At 39.1% G+C, this 20,377-nt stretch overlaps 1 long non-coding RNA gene across 1 annotated transcript in view; it reads right to left on the reverse strand.

Annotated features, from left to right (window-relative positions):
• Positions 1 to 8,638: 8,638 nt before the first annotated feature.
• The window catches only part of LOC135328865 (uncharacterized), a 165,169-nt gene continuing 153,430 nt past the window's right edge, over positions 8,639 to 20,377 (reverse strand). The window contains exon 4 of the long non-coding RNA XR_010390004.1: positions 8,639 to 8,793. This is a non-coding gene — a long non-coding RNA (uncharacterized LOC135328865). The remainder of the gene's footprint in view (positions 8,794 to 20,377) is intronic.

The raw sequence follows: 20,377 nt of genomic DNA on the forward strand, positions 1-20,377 counted from the left end.
GGTGACCTGATAAACCAGGGGTCAGACAGACCCTGGGCTTACAGTCTATTCTTAGAAAAAGAGATTGATGACTCACAGTATCTTTCTTTTTTATGAGCAGCTTGTGTCATCCCACAACACTGTCAAGATCTGAAATATTCCACCAAAACTGCTAGATTTTAAATATTATAAAGAGACAGAGCTAAGGGAGCAGATATTAGCATATGTATGACTACACCCTTCTGTTTTGAAGCCTTTTTTTCTGATTGCACTCCTCTAGTGATGAAGATGGCCTGTTCTGGTGTCCTAGAGGCTGAGTAGCTTAATAAAGGGACGGAATAAAAAAGCTGCCACATATGGTATCAGCAAGAAAAAAAAAGAATGAACCATTAAATAAATACACTTGTAATATCATTAATTCCTTGACATAACATAATATTCCTTGACAATTTTAGTCTCATCCAGTAAGAAAAGCTTTGTTCATTTTATTTCCAAAACACAGTTCAAAGAATCTTACTATTTCAGCTGTGGTGTGTGCGCCTGCTTGCGCAGGTGGCACGCCAGCACACTGCAGACCCAGGAAGCTGCTGTCGACAAACCAGGGCAGGCAAGAAAGAGCCCACAGCCCTTTTGTGATCGACAGTCAGTCGCTTTCATACTGAGCCCAAAGCTGAAGCCTGATGAAGCTCTGCTTCACGCAACTATGTGAATGGCATCAGAAAGCACTTCATTGCAGCTTGTCATTTAAAAATATCCATCTGAAGACAAGTCAGTCCTAGTACTTCATACAACATGCAAAGAAGGGAATGTTCCTGAGGTGTCTACAGTTTGCATTAGCATCATACAGCAAGAAGAAAGTCATAACCAACTTGCATTCCCGCTTTCCTGTAGCCAGTCCGTGGCTAGAGTTTCAGGCAGGAGGTCATCCTGCAAATGGAAGGTGGCTGGAGATTCAGTCTCTCACAGCCTTGCGTGCAGCTTTTATACTACTTAGCACAAATCCAGTGACTTTAAGTGAATGATCCCTCTGTATAAAAAATAAAGTCTGACCTGAAGGTGATTGCAAGGTTTTGTAAGGCTGCAATACAAAGTTGCACCTTAAGCCTTTCTTTTTATGCATTTTGACATGTTGAGCTATTCCAGTTGTTGTAAGACAAATGCATCCTATGTAATTTGGCTCATTTTAAAGTTTCATTTTTAACCTTCCTTTTAGTGAGCAGGTTTGCAGGAGAAAATTAAATATTTCTTCAGAAAATGAAACAATAATTGATAGCACTAGCTGTATGTTACTCTTGCATAATCACATCAACTATTAATTTGAAAGATTTTAACTTTTTTACAAGAAAACCATATTTATTTCACTGATAATGAATATGAGATAATGTGAGATTATGGGAGAATACGTTACACTTTTATATATATGAATTGTTTCTATACAAATGACCCTTTAATGTATATGCAATGGTTTTCAAAGAATCCAGCATGCTTTACAAAGCGTTCTCAGCTTACAGAGGAGACTGTGGCACAGAGAGTGTCAGAAGATACAAATGAGTGTCCAAGATCATGCAACAAAACTGAGATTCTCCTTTGGAGATATTTATTCAAGATTTTGCAGAGACTTGCTACAGTCAAGGTTAGAAGTCAAAATTCTTGACCACAGTTTCCTGCTCTGCCTTGGTGCTCCAAGTAACACTCATGTTACTCCAGCTCTATAGGTACAGTTACTACAGACAGATAACAGAAGATTCAGTTTTCATTTGGAGTTGGCAAGTGACACATCTCTTCCACATTTATGAAGTTGAAATGTTGCACAAAAATAGAAATATTTCTATCTGCCTTATATGCAATAATAAAATGATGTTGCTAAATGTCTTGAAAACAAAGAAAAATAAATATCTATGTAAAGAAATCTTTCAGCCTGCTTTCACATCAGCCTACATTACTGTCTTTCTAATGAATTTCATCAGGTCGCAGATCCTTTTAAAACAGTAACAGTTGTAAAAGGATCTGAAAGCCCCACAAGAATCTCTTCTGTACCCTCCTCTTCCTGTTCTCTGAAGAGGCTAGTCCCCCCCTCAGTAACAGATACTGATAAAAGTAGGGAAATGAAGTTTCCAGTAGCCTGGGAACTGCAGTCGTTTGAACTAGAGCAACTTGCTATTTGCCTTCTCCCTGGTTGCAAGTAGTGGATTAAAGTGGTGATGGCTGGAGATAAAAACACAATGCTGAAACAAAAATAACACAAGGAAAGTCACGTGCAAAAAGTAGTAGGTTAGTGGTCATCCCAGAGTATACCTCCCTTTTACAAACATGATGACATGGCTGTAAAACAGGACATTGTATAGGGAGTCATTTAGAAATACTGTCACAGACTTTGTCCACCTAGCAGGAAAGAACCATTATTAGATTTCCTAGAAATTCAACAATTTCTTGCCCCCCCTTTTTTTTAATAAACAAATGCATTTTTCATTAGAAGAAAGATAGATTGAGGGAATTCATTTTTACTTAATTATTGTCTGGTATGGCCAAGACCAGATGCCAGTTTGTAATACTGGCCTGCATCATAAACACAAAATAAGCATTAGTTAGTCATGGGAAAGAAGGAGGTTTCTAATGGTTCAAAAACACAACGGGAAGTCAATTAACCTAAGTTTTTATGGCGCACAAATTAGTGTAAATTCATCTCAACTCACTTGTCCCATCTTTTTTGTGAGGGAGAGAGATGTGCTGGCAGAACAAATGACACAACACAGAAGCCTTACAAAGATGAATGCAGTCACGTATGAAAAGAGCTGGGAATCTGTTGGTGGAAAGCCATACAGGAACAAGGAGATAAACTGTCCCTCACAAATCTTTTCTCAGGTCTCTTACAGTGTGTTCACAAGCACAATCATGTTTGAACACGATTCAAACGACAGCACTCCAAAGAGTGGTTTATTTGCTGTGTAAAATGGTAGCTGATGTAAACAAGCTATGGTTTCCTGGAGAACAGGCACTCCTAGTGACTACATAGGCTCCAGAGCTTAGTCTAAGCCAGTTTTCATACCACAGTACAGTCCTGGAAAGCCTCTCCACGTGAGTCACCCTGTCACAACAATGTCGGTGGGTGTCTAGGCAGCTTCTAATTGAATTCCTGTATCAATAAATAAGCTTTAACCAGTGCTCCCTCTCTCACCAGCGAGTTTCTGGTTTTGAACTCCCGATTTGGAGTTATTTCTAATGAGAAATATTGCTTACATTTTCAGCACTTGCCAGCCCCTACAGGTAGGTGCAGATCTGGAGTCTTTGGGTTGGTCCGAATTCAGGGAAGATAAGAATGATGTGTCACAGATGGGGGTGGGGTGGGGTGTGTGTGTGTGTGTGTGTGTGTGTGTGTGTGTGTGTGTCTTTCTAACACTGTTGCAGGTAGAAAAAACAAAAATCATCAGTGGAGAAGTGAAAAACAAAACAAGCCTTTGCTGCTCCCTCTGCTATAGCCTCAAATTGTCCATTTGATTTCCATTTGAACATTGGGCAAGGCTGTGGGTCAGTTGTTTAATATGAACTGGTTAGTCGTCCCTGATTTTCCAGTTTAAAATCTGCAATTATAAATTTCAACCAGGGTTTTTGCCATTTTATTACTAATTCTGAATCTTGCTCGGGGAGTTATTTAATTATAGTTAGTTATTTAATATAGTTATTAGCTATTTTAAAAGCTCTTAAAAACAAACAAGGGGCTTTATTTTAGGAGCACTGGAAACAGAACCAGACCAATGTAAGTTCTTCTTGAAACTTCATGCTAAGTCCCACTGCCCAGCCCCGCACAGTGTGCTCTCTGTGGCTGGCAGAGAAGGGCTGCAATCAGAATTCATAGCTGTATGAACACACGTTCACAATTTTAGAAACTATCATGTTGAGGAACATATCTCTTCAATAAACTCAGTCTAAAAACATTTCTAAAATTGCTAAGAAAACTAGTCTTAGAACCGCAATGGACAGGCTGAAGCAGAGAAAGAAAAGCAAGATCCTCTTATGCAGCTCCCACATACATGAGGAAACTCCTAGGCAATGTAAAGCAAGCACAGCTTAACACTGCTCTTTGCTTGTGGCAAGTGGGTGCTATGACCATACGACCAGACCGTGCTGCGCTCCCGCCACTCGGTCCCACGGTCCATCTGGAGTACCTGTGCAGCACAAGGCAGCATAAAACTATTTGGAGCCCTGTATGAGGCAGAGAGAGAGAGTGCTGAACAAATGTAGCAGTGTTGGCAGCTTGGCAGCTCCGGCAGCCAGGCTCACCGGGTGCAGCGAACAAGAGGATCAGCTCCCGCCCCATTATCTACATGACTCTTAATTGCCTTCTCTTGTTGAGATACCAAATATCTTTGTAAACAGCGTGTTCAGGCTGTTACATACAAACATACATGCGATACCTTTATGAAATATGCAATGATGCAAATGATGTGCTGGGTTGTGATGTGAGCTGCATGTGTATTTGAAAGCCTCTTCCACGCTTCGGTTCGGTGCTGAACACTTCTGACAGTTTGTTTGAGGTAAACAGTTCCAATCTGTCAGCCTGATTCACTACCGGCACATCTGATAAGTACGACTTACTTGCAGCAGGCTTGTATGTTTTTAAAGCACTTGCCTCCTTCGCAGTTAGCAAATTACTGTGGGGCAAAGTAAACAAAAAAGGAAATAACAAAGGGAATGCTGGATTTGATCATATTACAGAGGAAGCAGGATGATGAAGAGATTGCTTTGCCTGGTTCAGACACCTGGGAAGCAGCGAGAGCGTCTCAGCTGCGTCAGAAGAGGTGCGATCCAGAAGCCCCATGCTGTGCGCAGGCACTGTAACAAGCGGCTGTCATCACATAGTGTCCCACGTTCCCTTTTATATAGATTGCTCTGATTAAGTTTCTATTTTGACAGCTTTTGAACAGTAACACCTTTCTCATTTTGCATCTGAATTTCCTCTCTCAAAAGGTGCAAATTATGGTTTTACTGTGGCCTGTTAGAGGTGCAAATAAGCACAACATAGCCAAATTGGGACAGTCTTGAAGGAATAAAATATTGGGGCTGAATCCTGTTGAAAGGAATATACACATACATGCAGACATACACGGGGGATTCAGTGGGAAAAGCATCTGTGATTTTTCCTGGTAGAGGCAAGTTCTGCATAGCCTAGGAACTTGGTAATGATTAGGACAGGGAACACAGTAATAATCTAAGGGTAATTAGATTTGGGAACTAAGCAGCATTTAGTGGGAATTGGTACAAGCAAAGAAGGGCTGTACCTTGCTTCGCTTGGCTAGGGCCACATAAATGCCTCATAGTGTAAAAGATGAAACTCTAGTTACTTGATTCTGAACTTGCTTTGACTTCTCATTCTTAGTATTACAGAAATCTGAGTCTAATTTAAACAGCACTACTTGTACCTGCTGTTATATGGAACAGAAAACCACTTCCTTGACCACAACTTATCACCGGTTGTTTATCACAAGCACACATAAAACTGTCAGTACAATATTGCAACTTTTTGGTGCTAAAGGCAGAAAAAGAGAAGCAGAACCATATTTTCTTTTGTATTTTCTTTAAAGGCTATTTTGTAAATACACTAAAAGAAATTTCTGAGTTGGTGAGTCTTTGTTTCTATATTTTCATATCTTCTGGTTTTGATTATCGAAACTAAATCAACACTGATTAGAATATACGCATTCACGTAAACGCATCTATTCTGATCTGCACTAATTTAGGGACAAGCAGTCCAAAGTAACACATTCAGTCACATGATATCACACTATTTTCACTTGCATGAAGACAAAAAATTCACCCTTCAGGGTAAAACTCTTGATCTTTAGTGTCAAGTGAAAGGGGACATTTATTTTGATTTGAAATGAATATTCTTTTTTTCATTCATATTCCACAGAAAGAGTTTCTTTTGTTACACTTAGTTAAAAAGGGCTGCTTCACCTATACCTTAAAAAAGTCAGGCTTCTCTGTAATGTGCCTACTGATTAAGCTGAAGGGATGTTGGTTGAAAAAGAAACTTAACAGATTTTTTGGTGTTTTTTAAATCACTGAAGAGTGATTCTTTGCCTTGATTTTTATTGGAAAGTTTAACATCTTATTAGAGCAACTGATAAAATTAAACTATATAAAAATAGACAAAATTTCAGACAGGAGCCCTTCTTCAGGCTGAGTCCCCATGCTTGTGTGCTTGAATGCTTGTCCAGTGTTCCTTGTTATTTTTGGTTGGTCTAATAAAAGATACTGACACTGCCTGCAAACTCCGCTTCCCCTGTAACATTAGACTCTCACGGCCATAACAGAATTACTACTACAAGAGTTTTATTACGGTGCCATAAAGTCCTTTCTGTGGCATCACAATGTCCTTTTTCAGAATGGGAAGCCCTGGCCTGCAGCTGAGATAACCACATGCAGGAGCCTGTCAAGCTTCCATTATAGCAAAATAAAGCTTTAAGTGGAGGGAAAAAAAAATCCACTTCATGCATTTTAAGAGTTCCTTCCCATTTCTAGTGCATGCATGAAGCTTGAAGATACAAGCTCAAAGACAGGCCTTCTTTTAAAAGAAGGGTCAGCTTTTATCATTTTCAGTTACAAGTATAACGCAGTCACAATGTGTTACTATATACTTGCTATTTAATTCAACCTTCTGCAACAGCTCTGGGTACTTCCATATCCAGTTATTTCAGTGATATATGAGCTTCGGTGTTTTACTGGGACCTTTATTTATATATTTTTAGGCCCCACAGTTCTTTTTCTTTTCAAAATGATAAAGATGGGGGGAAAAAAGCCCCCACCAGACTATGGTTAATATTCAAGTTTTACAATCCAAAGTATGTAAAAAAAATTAAATAAAATACAGTCAAGCAAAATGAATCCTTTGTTAATGCAAAAGATTCAAGATATTTGCGACTTCCTACTGCCAATTTTTCATTTGTCTACATTGCATATAAAGAATATATGTGCCTGTAAAGGTAGTTGTTCTCTCGTACTTCACCCCTACTATAGTAAAGTTAAATAGAGGGAATTAAATATATAATGTTAAAATTTTAACTTTTCTTTTCCCTCGCCTGCTTAATAAACTTCAGCTTCTCACTTCATAGAGATTAGATATGAGCCAGGCAAAATAGTTGGTTATTTTGCTAGGATTGCATTTGTGTGAGCAGAGATGTCCCAGCCGACTTGCTTTCATAGACAATACAGCAAATTCTGCCGGGTTCCCTGACTTGGTAGCTGATATTTATTTTTTTTCTTCTGTTCCTTTAGAGTTTGAGCAAGCTACTTCTGCAGCCTGACATACACTTTCAGTGCCACCAGGTTACAGAGCATCACGTGACATAACGCATTTTGACACATCCAGAGGTAACACGATGCACATGTCACAAGAAATAACCAAGGTAGAGACATTTAATTTTTCTTCTCCTAAGTACTCTTGCAAATATCCACAGGTGGTTGAATCTTTTCCTCATATATGCCCCCATTCCTGCGAAGGGAATACAGTAGCTGAAGGGAGCCTAGAACATACTGTATGGCTGCTGTGTTTTTATAGCAGTAACTTTATAGCTACCATGAAGTCTTGAACTCTCCCGCCCTACAAGCCCTATAGGGTGTGTTCAACTTGGTGCCACACAGCTGTACGCTTTGCATTAGCCCGAGGTTGCACGGGACAAGTGTTTCTTAGCTGCGTTCCCGACTGCCACGGACACAACGTGCAAGTCCTGGGGGATGCCTACCCCGACGCGACGCTGCAGACAGCCCCGGCTGCAACACCGACAGCAGGTACAGCAGTGCTGCCTCAGCCTGTGCCCGGCGCGCAGAGCCTGCGGGGCTGGGGAGCACCGCGCGCCCGGGGCTCTGGCCCTGCTGCACGCAGCGCGCCGTGCGGGTATGTCCACCCTGAGCCAGAGGTAGCTGGGAGGAAGAGGAGAGAAGCGCGGGGCAGGCACAGTTAACTTACTCTCTGGTCTGTGCTGCCCTGAGCAAAATACGTATTGTCTTAGCACCCTGCATTGCCTCATGCCATGTAGCAAAATCAACAAGAGTGTATTAAGACAGAAAAACCTCTGTGCGTTTTTCTTCTTCAGACATAAATCATTAGAGCTGAGAGTCAGAGGTGAGAACTGCCAGATGGGTGCATTGCAATATTATTCTCCTGAATAGAAAAGGAAGACAAAAATCAACCTTTTTAAGTGTTTGAAACTGGTTACTGCCTTGAAGAAGTGCTGGTGATATTAGCAAAAATTACACTGTAAAGGGTGAAATTGCTATATTTATTTCTTATTGAAGACACCAAGCCTGTGAGGGGAGGGAGGGGATTAACTTTTTCTTCAGCTTGAAGACAAATAGCACAACTAATAGCAAGACTGGTAGCCAGATGACTTACTCCACTCTCCCCATTTGGATACTGAAATACAAATTTGAATTTATCAGCAAGTGAAACTGGCAATTTTCGCCCCTAGTCAGACGCTGCACTAAGCAGAACATTGTGGGAGATGCGTCCCGGGTCAGCGCTGTGCCCCGTCTCTCTCTCCAGAACTCCCAACAGTCTCCTGGCATGCAAACTGGCAACTATCACACTTTATCAGACCTTAAATATATATAATAGGAGCAATAAAAAGACTGCTACTTTTTTCAGACTGAACACTTGCCTGCTAAACACCGACCCGCGACGCCGTCGCACGACTTCCTGCCGCTGGCGCAAACAGGAAGCGCTGGGGGAGCGGAGCGAGGCAGGTTCATTCATGAGACTGGTCCCAGACCTCGAGCACATGGAAATGACTTTGGGGGGGTGGTTTTGTTGTTTGCTTTCTGTTTTAAAGGCAGAAGAAAAGCAAACATATTAATTGCTATATAGTGAGTGACATTTGCTTAACTGTGCAGATGTGAGGGGGATTTTTTTTATTGCAACGAACGATACTTCAGCATTGTACCCCTGATTCATTTTTTATTACAGTTTATAGTTTACCTTTCAGCAATGAGTCAGGCACTTAAACTAGAGAAAAAGGATAAGATTTTCACTGGGATTGAGATTCTGAGTCGTTACGATTCCTGGTTATGGTTGAGAGTTGCAAGTTACTTCACGTGACTGATATGCGCTGAATATAATTTTCAGAATAAATTCAAGCCAGCCCCACTAATCTCACTGAACAAAGAAAAACAGTTAATTCTATAATCGGTATCAAAGCCTGGTGAATGACCAGTAGGCACAGGGAAACTCATCCATCTAAATGTAAAACTTTTGAAACAAGTTTTAAAAAAGAATCTATATTCTGAGACAAACTTGAACTCTTCTGGTTCCTATTTATCAGGTAGTAGCAAAACTGCACTGTTGGTAAATTCCCTCACATCTTTCTCGGCCCTCATTTTATTTATCTTAGGAAATATAGATTCTACTTAGGTGAAGTACTGAATGTGAATCGATCCAAATTTAAAGGAGATTAACTCTTGCAATAGAGAATTAATTATTTCCAAGGACAGTTTTATTACACAGCACTATCTTCCACAAAAATTTGAGAGAAAATATATGTTTTTAAGCCTTCAGCTTTAGCTGAAAATAAAGCTTCAACCCTAGTTGAGTTGAAGCCAAGGATATTCTCCTTGACTTTTACAGGGAATAGATTTGAGCCCACTTTATAACAGATCTGAGCAGGTCATATAAACATTGTCCTTCACTTTGCATTTGAGTTGTGAGTTAACATAATTTAACTGATGAGTAATTCGCTAATATGACATAGTGCCAATGAAGGTTAGTGCAGCATGCTATCGAGACAGTGAGTGGGACAGGGAGATTTAAGCATGATGGATTGGAGAGCTCAATAAGGTCGTGGAGCACATGCTATCAACCTTAGAGACAAAGGTTTGAATTTAATGTTGAAGTGATTATTTATTAGTTATATGAATTTAAAACATTTCAGTTGGAAGCTGATGATCACCAGTTAGTTGATAGTTAAAGATCCATCTTAAGTATGGTAGATTCAGCCAGCTTTCTGTTGTGAGCATCTCCTCACTTGTGTTTGTGAATAGCAACAGAAACATTCATTTCCAGCTTTTCTGGATTTTTATTCTGAGTTCACATGTCACTAAGAGCATGTTTTGCCCTGAAATTTTAGCAGATCAAAGCCAAGATAAGGACACCCAGGATAAGGACAATTCCTGTAGAAAAGATTTTGTTTTTATGCAGGAAGTAACATTAGCCTGTAAATCTCTGCTCTGTTCTCAGGGATGTTTCCCATATGTATGTGAAGACATTTTAATTTCCATATGTCCTGAGATAATTCCTTGGCCTCTGATCCTGCAGCAATCCAGGATATCAGATACAGCACAGCCAAATGTTAGATGGAATGTTTATACATTTCTATCTTGTGAAATGCTTCAAGGGAACTTTTATCTAACAATTGAAATGCTTTCCTTTGCTCCTAATGCATTTCAGTTTAATTTAGTGTTCCAACTTCTTTTCGGATTAAAGTCTTTTGTACATTACTCAAGGAAACATTTCAAAGCACATGAGTGAAGTTTTATGAAATCTGTGTTTTCAAAAGTATTTTGACCTTTGGATTTCTGACAGAAAATTTATCAGCTTAAATAATCTTAGAGCATTTTTGTAGAAAACTACATCTTCAATGATGAAACGTGAATACTGACATTACAATCTTAAGGAAAGATGATATTCATGAGTCTCTAAAAGAAATCAATGCCTCTCAAATTCTGAATAAAACAACTAACTCACTATGTGTGACTTACAGATCAAATATGAATCAAATTTTTTTGAACAAAATTTCAAGGGAATGAGTTGCTCATGAACAACTTGCAAACATAAAAAGAGGTGCAGTGCAGTTCATAACATGAAAAAGCCATTCTCTTATTTTAAAAAGATGTTCTGGTTTGATTTCACCTTTGTTAACAAGTCTGAGCTATACTTCTTGGGACCATGTTTTAGGAAAGGAGATGTGTATTTTGCTGGACAGTGTAACAGCTGGTAAAAGAAAAAAAAAACCCAAATTTTCCAGAACAAGCTTTGGAAGCGTGTGCAATGGGAATGAGAAAGATGAGACCGAGGTCAAACAATCTAAGGATATGAGCCATGATCACAATCTGAGACCTTCTGATAGCTGAGTGAGATAGTGAGTGAGGAGAGGATACTGGGGAAAAGGTGGCATTTAAACACATGGAAATGAATGATTGTTGTGTTGATAGTCTACTATTAGACAGCTGTAGAAGTCTAATGGCTGGCATATGGTATAAAAGGATGAATTTAAATTTTGAACCTTTGAAAGCAAACTCAAAGATAGGGAATTAGGATTAGACAGTTATACAGCATAGGTGTTTTTCGTCATTGAAATCTAGAGCTAACTTCAGCTCTTATTCTCAACATAAGAATCATCTTCACACAGTAAGACATTAACAGCCATAAAGAAATCAGCATGAAAGCTAATAATTAACTGGATGTAATTCATACATACAAACTAAACGGTGATAAAATTCCTCACTAACCGAAGAATGACCTTCTTGCCAATCTGTGCTCTTTTAGAAGCAATCAGAGCATGTCCAAATGTTTCTTGGAACCTTTGCCTGCTTCATATGCTACTTTGTTGTTGAGAGAAGCCTGACATTTCCATTGTCTTTCTATTTAACTAGTCTTTGAGAAAATGAGAGCTGTAACTCCAAAGATATAATTTCATTTTTCAGTCATTGATCAGTTTATTCCTTTATTTTCTGCACTTTGACTTGAGATGTCTTTTAATAATATGAGTTTTTTAAAGGAGGGGTGCTGCAGGTGTATTGGCCCCAATGCAGCTTTCTCTCCAAACACAGAGAAGCCTCAGGGGTGTAAATGGCAAAGACTTCTCCTGCACATAGAAGCATCTGGTTTCTCCACAGATTCCTGAGGCATTTCTGTTGGTGGCTCTGGAGGTGCCCTTGGGTCTGTTGTGTGATTAAGCTGCAGATGGTTATCTAGGCTTCTTTAGCCTTCTGGTTACAATTTCCTTCAGTGTATCATGGCTTCTGAAGAATTTAATCACTTTGGAAAATAGGATGCAGCTCAATTTTCTTTCAAGATACATACTTTTAAAAAACAAAAAGTCTAAAAGCCATAGTTAAGTTCTCCTTAACAGGCTTTCAGGAGCAGACCCACTGAGGCCAATGTAGGCATAGCCACATTTCACACATAGAAGAGAGGACGCAACAGTGAAAGTTAAGCTATGTTCATGTTACAGTTATATGTGTTTCACCCTGTCCAAACTGTGCTGTGCAGTTTTCAAGAGCTAGTGTGCTTTGGGGAGGAACTGCAATATTCTGTTATAAATATCATGGATTCCTGTGTGCAGCCTATTTTGTCATACTTTGAGGAAAAAAAGAAGAACAAAAAGCAGGACCAGGATCAGATCAGGACCAGTATAATTATTGCTACATGTAGAAAGTTTTCATCTTTTACTTGTGGCTCACAAGTAGTAACTAATGCTACCTCTGCAAATCCAGGATCTTAGTCTTCACCAATACTGCAATAAAGACTGAAGAAAAGGAATGGTTCAGCTTGATAAAAGACAGCTGAACTTTTTCTAAACTTCAGAAAATTTTCGCTTTAGTGTTTTGTCATGTTTCAAGTTGCAACACTAGTATGGCTGTTTAAAAAAGAGCTCAGCACATTCATTATACCATTGTGCACTCTGCTGATAAATATTCAGAGAAATGCTATCTGTTTAATCTATGTAGGCATTCAAACCTTGTGTAATACTTGGTAGAAATAACTGGGCTGAATGAAGATTAATTTTTTGCACCAGAGGAAAAAAAAAGCAATTCTCACAGCAGCTGTTGTAATCTTGGTAGTAAAAGCAGGAGAGCTTTTGCAGATGCTCCAGTCTTGGGAGCCATAGAGGCAGATGTATCAAAGGAAATATCAATACATGGCTTTACATATTTTCTTCTCACTAATCACAGCTGCAGTAGCACCTAATTTCCTCTCTTTCCATCACCCTCCTCTTTCACTACAGTTTCCTGTAAATGCATCAGCATCAGCCAGCTCCTCCCTTCCATTAGCTGGCAACACTGTACACTAATACAGCAGCCCTGACATACATCCACATTATTCCAAAAAGTGAATTTTGCTAAGTGAATTGTACACCAGCAGTTCCAACAGCACTCCACCCTGCATTCACACCACAGTCAAACGAACAGATTTAGGAGGTTTTGCTCTGTTTTGCCATGGCAAGCAGGACAAAAGAAGCTTGTTCTTGCTCAGACAAACAAACAAAAATCCACTTTGGATTGCATAGATGACATTTGTCTCACAGGTCTGGGGAGAGAGATTAATATCAAGAACCTCCAAATCATGGTATGTGTTGGTCTGGAAATGGGTGTATGAAAGACTACTAATTACTTTAACATAGGATAGTATATTATTATCTTCCTGTGAGCAGGAAGGGAGAATTAAATAATCAGCAAAATAAAATTCTGTATTGGAGCTAGAATCAATTATTTCTTCTTCTCTTTTCTGTGGTAACTGATAACTCATAAAAATTATTTATTGTCAGACATATCCTATGCAGACACAATGTCCCATGATTTATCACTTGAAAACATCTCAGAAAAAGTGTATTTCAAGAGAAGAAATTTGAAGATGATGAACTAGGTTAACTCCAATCCCCAGGAGAGAAAGGAATTATAAAAACAAGGAGCATATGGAAGAATTCACAACAGGAGAACAGTAGGAGAGTAGGAAATGGGGTAGCAAGAGCAGAAGGAGGTAGATTAGGAGGAGGGTGGACAGATGATCCTTGCCAGTGGGTAGAAATGGTTGCCACACTCTCATCTTTGTCCAAGTCCCCATTTCACTTCTGTGATGACTTCTCACACACTCTTTGTTTCAGTCACGTTTTGTAAATAGCATCAGTGTTTAACTCACTAATGGGAAAATGTTAAAGAAAAAATGGCCCCATTTTCTTTTTTCAGGTGAATTTTCAAAACAGATTATGCAAGTTTTAACACCATGCCTGCCACTGCAGTATCTGAAAAAGCAGAGTTAAGTAGTGTACTAAGTAACATGACTAATACCTACCACATGCTGTTCATTTTTTCGTCCTCTCCCTAATGGAAAAAATGAGTGCTTGGGAGCTTTCTTTTTCCTTCTTAAATAAAATGTGTCTTTCTCACTGACACTGTATTGGAGGAGATGGGTCACAGAAATGCACTTTTCATGTGAGAGGATGTCTGCAGTGGCTGCTCTGCACGCTGGGATTTGTGCTCTAATCTGGGATTATTCCAGAGAAGCTCTGTCTTCTGCGTAGGTGAACTTTTGCCCTGTGGTGGGGTTTTCTGCTGCCAGCCTCAAACCTCTTCTCTGAGCTTTACAGGGAGCAAGGCAGAGAGAGGGGGCCAGGCTCACTCAGAAGTGAATGGTTAGGGGACCACACTCCACTCTTCCTTATCAAAGTTTCCTAAAGGCTGACAGTTTCATGCCCAGATACGTTGTGTCGCTACTTTCCCTGCAGCCAGAGATGAAGACACATATCCAAGATGAGGCAGCCATCCGCAGGGTGGGACACGTTCTCCTCACAAGCCAGAGACTGTAGGAAGTTTTACTTCAATGACTTGTACAATGATGAATTTAACCACTTACTCATACTTGTGTACTTTTAAAAGATGGAGACTGCACCATGTCTGCAAATTCTCGAAGTATCTCCTTCACAGATCAGCGGCACCTTTCTCTTCCACAGGTTCATTTTCAACCAGCCATTTTTTGTTCATCATCTGATCTTGTACAAGCACTGAGACTGATTGGGACTTTTGTTATATGAGTATCTGACGTCTTTTTGTGTGTGTTTAAAGGAATACTGCCAGTGCTTACTGTCGTGTCATCTCACAGGCTTTCTTAGGGGCTGCTTGAAGATGCTGGTTTGGACTGGAGAGGACACTGATCACTGTAAAACTTTGTAAAAATACTCATGTACTCTAGTGGCAGGTGAGCAGTATGCTGACCAAAGTAACACTTAAATCACCTACAACCACCTAAAATCGGTTTGCTTATTGACTGGATTTTGTTAGAAGATTATTCAGGATAAAATGGAGAACAGAAGTAAAATGTAAATATACTATACAGCCTTGCAAAACTATTAGCTATGAAGTATATTAGAAACTTGAATACTACTAAATCAAAGGCAGTCACGTTTATGAAAACATAATTTTGGTTTTCCTTCTAATCTTAGGATTAATTAAGTCAATGACTTTGGAAATTGAGTTAATGAAAAGCAATTAGTATTGCAAAAATGTATTTAGTTAATTCAGATGGTAACATTTTTGCATATTGACCCACTACTTGGAGTTGGCACTCACATATTCTGTAGCGTTGACAGTTGCTGTCTTTCAAGTGAGATGCGTATTACTCTCCCCTGGCTATTTTGCAAAAAAAGTATTTTTGCAGTGGTGTCCTGGACAGTTCCTGCTTAAGCGCTACCTAATTTAGCCACATTGTAAGGCTCTCAGTGAAGAATCAGCTCGCACATTCTTATAGCATGGTGCATTTCATTGATGAGGATTCATGTAGTGGATAATAGAAATGCATTTATTTCTTAGTGTTTGTCATTTAGCCAAATTGCTTCTCTTTGCTTAGTAAAGGGTTCAGGGGATAAGAAGGAAGTCGGAGAGTTCTGAGGATCCTTTGCATCTTTGGCACGGCCTTTCTCCTCATGAGGTTTTACTGGCTGAGATTTTCACAGCAGAATGGGGGAGGTTTCACCTGCAAACCAGGGAGATCTACAACACTGAGTGCAGAAGCCTCTCACAATCACAGGCAGGCTGCCACAGGCAGACTAGCTAGAATGAGATTCTAACAATCTGTCTGAAAGTTTTTACAGGAAACTTAACAAATTCTAGGATGTTTTAACCTTGCTGAAAATTTTCTGCTGGCTTCATGGCAAAAATAATTCCATTCTTCTTGATCACATTCCTGGCTCATAACCCTTTCATGTATGAGATCTCCATATCTCACAAAAAGGAGTGAGTAATGCAGAAGAGCTTGATGGGTTAGAAAGCACCCTTTCTATGTGTATCTCCTCTGGATAAATATATTGCCCAATATATTATTTCCTCATAAGAATGCATGAAGCTCTTCTATTCACCATCTTGAAATTAGCTGGCAAAAAGATTACTTGTGATATAAGTAATGCCCAGATATTTTTCTCATAAGTTATGTATGGCCCAGTGCTAAATCCACAGGAGAGAGCATAGGCCACAGCTGAACTGCTACATCATTACATGAAATGGCTTCCAGAAATAAGTGTTCCTTGGAATAAGATTAACTGGCCTGTCAGTTTTTCAGCTGTTTGGATCCATGCATGTAATTAAAGAACAGTTTTACCCCCCCAAAAAAAAAGTCTTTGGAAGATACCCCATTAAAAAGGCATTTTAATTTATCAGAAAAATTCTTGCTTTTTCTTCTGTTCTTTTTAAAAGCTTTTTTAAGAAAAGTGCCTGTAATAGATATGCTAATGTAATGCAACGGAATGGAATAACAAGCCTTAAATGACGGTCTCAGGCTTGTAGCCAAAGTCTAAAGCCATAGACTATATCTATTTTTATTTCAGAAATGACTAATAGCTCAGTTCATGTCTTTCCCAGCTGTAGTTGTGCAGCTGAATGGGAAAAAAACAGATGTTCACAATATGAAAACTTCCTCTGATAGTTCATGAACTCACAAATGTGAATGGTAGGAGAGTAGCCTGTTTCTGTCGCAAGTGGGAAACAGTGCCGTCCAACACAGCTTGAGAACCACGCCAGAACTCTCTTCACTGTAGAACTGTTCTAAGGGCACTTCCCAAGACACAGGCAAATCCCAAGACACAGGATCATATATTTTCATTGCCACTAAAGCTGATATGATTTTGGTTTACAAAAATGTATGTGTAAATGCCAGTTCCTCTTACATAGATCAATAAAAAGTCTGGAACAGGATTTTTTTAAAAATCAATTAGATTTTCCAATTATTGTTATTATTATTATGGTTCAGCAAGTTAGTGACTTCCCTTCCAAATCTTCCCATGTACTGCCTTTTGGATACTATGGACACCTGTATGTAATAGTTCTAATGACGTGTGTTTGCACAGAAACACAGTTTTCAGCTGTGAATCTGACTAAGCACACCAGGATTACGTCAGACATTGGCTTGGACAGCAGCTCTGGCATTCAAGCTGCTGGAGCTGATTTCCCCAGACATCTGTTTCCTGGTGGTTTCCAATGCCCCTAGTCTGAGATGGTCTAAACTCTCTAGTCACTGAGCAACCTCATGCACACAATCTGAACAGAACAGCCACCCCCTTTCGTCAGCGTGGGGATATTTCCTGAGACCCTGCACCATCTCTAGGCCAAACCAGTCTCCAGGGCACACAGTTATTCTCCTGCCAGACTACCCAGAGGTTTCATACCACAGATATCAGACCCTAAAGCAAGGCATCCTACACTGAAGTCATCCTTTTCACTTTCTGCAGCTATTGCCTTGTTTTCCTTTTCCTTTAACACATTTGCCTTGGTTCCAGTCTCGAGCCACTTTTACTTCAGTTTCCCTATTATTACAGCTCAATTGATTATTTCCCCCCTATCTGTTACATCTACTGCTTTACCTAAATCTTTCCCCACACTACGAGCAGCTGATTCTATTTCCAGCTTCCTCTTCCCTGCAAGTGTTGCTTACGGTGACGTGATGCTAGTGACTGCACACTGAGGAATCCCCTTAGCTGGAGAGAGAGTGAAATATATGGACACAGCCAAGCTGGACCAAAGGAGAATTCGAAGTCTTTTTGTACTTCTTCCGTGAGTTCAGTTTCTCAGCAGATTTGAGTGAAACTTCTTGACTTTTTTTGGCTGTAATCCTTTTTTCAAATTTGTTTATATCGTTTGGAGTATCTTAATTTTTGCAAAAGTTATCTCAAGTTACCCCAACCCAAAAAGCTTGTAGAGGGTAGAGGAGGTTCCTATGGTCAAGGCACTGACCTAGGGTCTATCCAGTTCTCCGCAGTCTTGACAGTCTCCCCTCATCTGTCTACTGCTCCTAGTCATGGGAAAGGCAGGGGAGAATTGCTCAAAAAATGTCCCACCTACCGGATTTTTTTCAGTCAAACATACAAAGTTTCCTGCTCTTGTGTATCTCCTTAATTATTGTTCACCACATCTGTCATCCTCACTATTTGTCCATCCTCATCCTTCAGCATTATCAACAGCTTAATGCAATCTCAGTAACAGGGAATATGCTTGCTAGAGAAACTGATATTTTTATAACTTTACATTGCATAACATGGAAAAGGATCAACATGTTAATAACAGTCTGGTGTTGTGAAGAACCAGCTTAGCTGAAGAACCAACTTCTGGGAAGAATACTCTGACTTCACACAATAAGTCACCTACAAAGTCTGGATACATTTCCCTCCTTGCAAATGAGTTGAGTTAAAAGTGCTACTGAATGCAATTGTCATTTCACAGTGGCATCAAATGGTAAGCCAGATTTACATTGGTGTAAAACTAGAACAAACAGGAAAATAAATGGGTAAAATAAGAAAATAGTTTTCAACACAAACTAACATCTGTTACTGTATAATAATGTTAAAGAAAAGTGAGATAGCCAGGTTTTAAGCGTATGATTGGCACATGCACAAAGCACTGCTTTTAGATAAATTTTGATTAGGAACAGCATGATTTTGGGTTACATAATTGCCTGTGGTGGTCCCTGCACTTGTGGTCTATTGTATACTGAATATTGGTCTCCTAAATTTTTCTAATCAGGTAATTGCTACTTTATCATGTAGAAAATGTAGCCTTAAAAGGACTGTAATTACATCATTACTATCCACAGTGGGCTATAAAAGAGCTATTATGGAATGAATAGTCAGTGTTTCCACCCAAGTATCTATGGACTCTCCTCTATTTACAGGGAAGAAGAGAACAAAATAGAGGTTTTAATGTTTGTTTGTTCTCTGGAAGCCTAAAGAAGATCTAAGTGACTGTCAATTTAAAAGAACCTTAGGAGTTAGGACCCTGGTTTCCCTACATGGATGTCTTTTAACCCCAGTGGTTTTTCCACTTTGTCTGTGGGAACTGGAAAAATAGGGTCCTGCTCTCCACCCACATGATAAGAGCAATTTCCAGAATAAGAAGTACTGCAAATTAAAAGCAACAAAAGCCTAAACTAAAATAAAACTCCAACAAAAGCCTACTAAATTACACAATTAAACCCTCCAAATTATGGGGCACAGATCCTGTCTACTTAAAAAAACATTCACTGTTTAATCTCACAGTTAATGCCCCTTCATCTATTTGCTATATTAAAAGTCTGAAGGTTGGGACTTTTAATACAAATGACAATAGCCTTGGTAAATTTTGGTTAAGGACAGTAATAATGATTAACTGGGTATACAGCTATGTGGCTTTACCTTATTTTTTCACTGCAAATGTAGTTTTTAATAAAGAGTAAAAATCCTACACTGCCTGATTTAGCTATTGTGGATTATATGACAGGTGATTGATAATGTGTGATTTTTATAATGATTAAAACCTTTTCAAGAGAGTATTTATTATTTATTATTTATTTATTATAAAAAAAAGATCAAGGCAGATACACTGTCATATATTTACCTTTGGACTGTCTGTAGACATGGTCAATCTGACTTACGTAGATTGACCTAACAACTCTCAGAAGACTGTCATCATCATGCCGAAGAGCACGATGCGTTAGGCTTTAAGCGTGCCACTCTAATGTGTTCCTGCAAAAACCTTCAGTTTGCACAGTTGCTTGTCCTGCAAGTCTCACAACCAGTCATAAAAACACTCTTAGACATTCCAAAACCAAAAAATATATTAAATTTAGTATAAATTAATTCTACTTAGAACATCACTGTGATGGGTAATGATGAATGAACCACTGGACTTGAGGCTGTTTGTCAATTATATTATATTGATTACATTTTATGTGGGCAAATAAGATCCCAACCAGTAACATGACTGTATGCATACACGCTCACTGAAACACACTTCTTGTATATATATTATACATGCACACATACACACATACTGTCTTATATCTCAGGAAAATGAGAAAAATAAGAAAGATTTATGCCAAAAAAGGGAGTATTTGTTTTAGTGGGAAAAATAAAAGAACACAGAAAAAATGAGGATTTACACAGTATGAAAACATGATAAGAGAAGCTAGAAAACTAGTAAGCTGGAAAATATTGAAAGGACCAAGAATAATCTTAGAACTCTTCTAGCAACATTACTCAAAGTAGGCAGGGAAAACCATTAATAATGATCCAGGAAAGGAGGAAGAGATTAATAAATAAAAGAGTTCTGATCTGTATTAGGAAATAAGCAGATATACCCCTTTTACAGCTAAGAGCAAAAGGGAAATCTTAGA

Source organism: Dromaius novaehollandiae, chromosome 7 (genome assembly GCF_036370855.1).
Source record: "Dromaius novaehollandiae isolate bDroNov1 chromosome 7, bDroNov1.hap1, whole genome shotgun sequence".
In the NCBI taxonomy this organism is placed as follows: domain Eukaryota; kingdom Metazoa; phylum Chordata; class Aves; order Casuariiformes; family Dromaiidae; genus Dromaius; species Dromaius novaehollandiae.